Genomic DNA, 4934 nt, shown 5'->3' with positions numbered 1-4934 from the left:
CAAATCAAATGAGAGAGAGGATCAACAATAAGAAAACTAGTCGGTTCTTCAAGTTCTTGATCATGTTCATCTTTAATTCTCTCAATTATTGTTTGTATCTTGAATTGTTGTTAGATCTGGGATTAACAATTGGTATCATAGCAGAATCGATTCATTCTAATTGATACGATCATTCTTTCTGCAGCAAATTCAAGCAATGTTTCTGTTTTTGTTAATGGAACAATACTCGATCATGAACACAACTTCCTATTCGACATTTTGAGCTTAATTTGATCAATTCACCTTGATCTTAATGTTTTTAATCAAATTCATGCTAAAGGATTTGTTTTCTGGTGAATTTGAATACTTTTTTATCATCAATTTGAGGTTTGATTGAAGAATTTTTGGATATTTGATGATTCTGTCGAATTTTGTGCTATGATACTGTCAGATCCATCTTTCTCTCTCATTGAATGTTCTCATTGAGCGATAAAGAATTGTTCATCGCCCAATGAAGATCTGAAGCTAGATTAAGCGATAACAAAGTGCTTATTAGACAAAGGATTGATTTTGTAACTTGGTATTGTAAAATGTGTTGAACGATGTATTTTGACTTGGGTGAATTTTTGTAAGTTTTGAGCGATAAAGTCTTTTCATCGCCCAAGGCTTACCCGATGAAGCATGCTCATCGTCCACGTCTGAGATTTAATATTGCAATTCGCTCAACGTTATGAATGATAAAGGTCCTCATCACCCAACACACCAAGCGATGAAGAGTTACTTGGTGGGCGATGACCTTCCTTATACAATTTGCCTTGTTACTTATCATGAGTGATATAAGTGTTGCCTGATAACCTTTCTATTCGTCCAAAGCTTCATGCGATGACCCTTATATATTGAGCGATGAAAGGAAGTTGATAAATCCGTCCAAGGTATGAGCGATAACATTGCTCATCGCCTAAGGCGTGGGCGGTATAAAGGAGTTCATGGGTATCCACCTAAGGCATGGGCGATGAGATGTCAAGTCTATGCTCATCGCTCATCTCATAAGTATCTTGTTCAAACGACTCTATGAGCTTATTACGTGTGCCTAATGGATTTTTTTGCGCAGTTCAACTTGTCCTTAATGATTAAGGTGATGTTTTATCATTATTCCCCTTAAGAGCATCAAACAACAACATTGTCGATTTTGACTTTTCAAGTCAAAGTTTGACTTTTTGGTCAATCATTTTGAGGTTAAAGTTTTAAGCCAGATTTGAAAGCATTTCAGAACTATTTGATTGTTTTTGGTATTTGATTGGACTAGTCAGAGTTTGAGTATCTGCAATCGTTACTCTTAAGTTTTTCTAGAAGAGCTAGACCATTGAGTGTCTTCACTCATTTCTTTTGACCTGGTCAATCAGATGTCTTGAAGGTTTGCAATAAGTGTTCTGGAGGTGCTGGAAATTATCAGATCTTTGAGTGTTATTAGTCATTCTTCTAACCTGATTAATTAGAGGTTTGAAAATCTACAATCATTGTTCTAAAGTTTTGGTTGTGATCTAGAGTTCTAAGTGCCTATAATCACTCTTCTGGCTGGGAATTTTGAATCTGATTCTGGTTATTAAGTCTTCTAAAAGTTTGAAGAAAATCGGCTTATCTATCTGGTTGACTTGTTGTTCTTAAAGCTATGTGCTTAATGTTGATTTTTCTCTCCGGTTCTTAATGTCAATGGCGTTTGCTTTGGTACTTCAAGCTGATGTTGTTACCCCAATTTATGAGCTTACCAAGATTAAGTTCTTGAGCTGAATGTTTATTCAACTCGTGGTTCATTGAAAGATTCTTTGTCATAAGATTGTTTGCACTGGAATGTCATTGAACTCGCACTATTATCTATCCACATAGTTGGATGAACTAGTTGCTTGTGGCCAACAATAATTCTGAGGTTACAGACTGTGTTGAGTTGTCTGCAGTTGTAGTTGTACTTTGTGCAATCAGTGGTGCTGAACTCACATTGGATCTTACCTTAAAGTTGAAATTGAAGAATAAGAGCTTTATTCAGGGGGGGAGCTTGAAGATTTCTTTCATGCCAAGCACACTAAAGTTTTCTTAACGAAAGCAGGGGGAGAAGACCTGAAGGTTTCAAGAGATGCTTGCTTTATAAAATTTTGGGGAGAGATTGTTAAGACTAAAATAGTCCTAAGCATTAGAAAGTTTTATAAAGGCAATTATCTTATATTGTATTGTAATATTCAATGTAATTGGGCTAAGGGCAAGTGGGATTAACATTGTACATGTCACCTATAAATAGGTGACATGGGCTTAGAATTAGCAAGTTGTTCATTCTATTCATCTTCACATGAGTTGACTGAAAGTGATTTTGAGAGATTTGTAGTTTACTATTTTCATGAATAAGAAAATTGGTCGGTTCTTCAAGTTCTTGATCATGTTCATCTTTAATTCTCTCAATTACTGTTTGTATCTTGAATTGCTGCTAGATCTGGGATTAAACAAAACATATCATGTAATATTCAAAACATACCGAGTAATTTATTTTTACTTGACATCTAAAATATTATATACTAACATCCAAAAAACAACAATTTAGATTCTGAACTTAGTTAGGAAAAAGGACATTATGACTTACCTATTTAGTTGAAATATATAATATTTATTTAACCTTTTAATAAATATATGTAACGGGTATGGGACGGGATGGGGAGTGCGATACTCGTCCCCATCCCCATTCCCAGTTTGAGACAAACGGGGATCCTCGTCCCTATCCCCAGTTTAGCAGGGAATCCCCGTCCCCAATCGGGACGGGTGGACCGGGTTCCCGAAGGGTCGGGGCCGATTCCCATACCTATTTGTTTAGTTCTAATGAAAAAAATGTAAGTATATTTTTGGTAATTGTATTCATATACGAAGACCTTCAAACCTGTTTTTCTGTATCATGAATAATTTTATAGGATCTTAAAGTTAACAATTAAAAAGAACCTTGTGCAATTAACGGGGCTTGAACTGGCGACTTCTAAAAGCGAAATTATGATTTTGTGAATTAAACTACCACTTGTTATTGAAATTGTCTTAGTTTATTTGTTTTATTTTCGTCGTTAATTATGTATGCTAAGTGTTATTACATACATATTCTATACTTTTGGATTATTTGCGTGATACGATACTTATATATACTTTTCTCCTTTGTTAATGGAAGGTAATGTTGATATATATTAAACCGATCGATATTAAATTCTAAACCCTAAACCATGAACCCTTAATTTAATTTTAATTTAATATAATTAAAATTAAATTGTCCTAAACCCTAAACCCTTAAATTATTATTATTTTTTATTTCATTATTTTATTATTTATAAATTAAGTAAAAAAGTACGATTTTTTTTAAAAAAAGGGATATTTTTGTCGTCTACAATAATTTAATTACAATTTCAGAATTATATTCCGCGAACCAAACAGATATATTTCAATTTTTATTACATGTCAACCCAATACGTGGTTATACTTGATTCAATTCCTTTCAAATTCCAATTCCTTTGACACATTCTATTTGATCCAAAAACTTGTGCGAATGAACCATCCGAAAAAATTGGGTTGGAGAGGGTTGTGAATTTTCTTCTGATTTCTCTCATGTGTACCGATCATATAGCTCTACAACCATGGATTCTTATCACACAAGTTACATCAAAGATAAACTGATATCAATCAAGTTAGATCCATCGGTATATGACAAAAAAAAATACTACTTTTATACATATTTATATTTCTATGATCATGTACTTTATCTGTATTGGATGTTTTAGCTGTAGTTTGTGTTATGCGTTGTAAGGGTGTTTTCTAACTACTTTTCCCAATTCATTTAAACAAGAAATAAATATACACGAAGGGGCTTTTTAATGTTTAAGATTTCATGTAATGGATCAGCGCTTTTACTGAAATCAGATTAAAGTTGTATTTCTTTTTTCGAGACTAGACCATAGGTACAGGTTATATGTAGACCCATGGTAGATATCTGTGATCAAATCAACGTTATTTACAGAGCCAGTTCTCGTATTTTCAAAACGAAAAAAAAGGGTATGTGGCAAACATATGTGAGTGGTGGGCAGAAATATCTTGTGTTTTTGACTTATGGAAAATGATTAAATAATAATTTGGACTTTTTTCTATACTTGAGAAGTATAAATAAAAATGAATACTCAAACCGTTTAAATACTAATCCTTAGCTTACTATAAAATGCAAAATTAGACCAGGATACAAAGTTCCATACTAGACCATAGGTAAAGATAGTGATGGCCAAATCGGTCCTACCTGGCCCGGGACCGTCAGAAGACTGGGACCGGCAAAGGATCGGTAAGGACGGTTATGGGACTGAAAACCCGGACCAGTTGGGGTTTTTGGCAGTTTCATGGAAACGAGACCGGTTATGAGACCGACTATGGACCAGCCCGAAAATTCAAATAATCTTATAAATAAATGTATTTTCAAATAATTTTATAATGTTTTTTTGTAAGACAATATAATTTTAATTATATAAAAACGTATTTTTAAAGTGTATTTGAATGACCTAATTGCAAATTTTATAATATATAAAAATATATATATTTAAAAAATTAAAAAAATATATTTTTTAATGCCGGGACCGGCAGCCCATAACCGGTTATGAAGAACCTTGACCGGTCTTACCATTTTCGACAGGGACCGAATATAACCGATTATAAAAAAGTTTGGGACCGATTAGGACCGACCCGACCATCACTAGGTACAGGTTCGGGCTTACCCAAATTTGGATCGATTTACAATCGGTAAAAAGGTAAACAGGACCAGAGAACTAAAAGTCAAAATTCGTGCTAGCCACCCTCATGGCAGCCATCCATTGGGCAGCCTTTTCATCTTTTTGTTTCCTTTTGATTTTTTTCTTGCCAAAAAGCAATTAATTTTATTACCAAAATGCCACTACAAA

Source organism: Cynara cardunculus (genome assembly GCF_001531365.2).
Source record: "Cynara cardunculus var. scolymus isolate 2C chromosome LG 7, CcrdV1, whole genome shotgun sequence".
Lineage (NCBI taxonomy): Eukaryota > Viridiplantae > Streptophyta > Magnoliopsida > Asterales > Asteraceae > Cynara > Cynara cardunculus.
Note: the sequence above shows the minus strand (reverse complement) of the source record.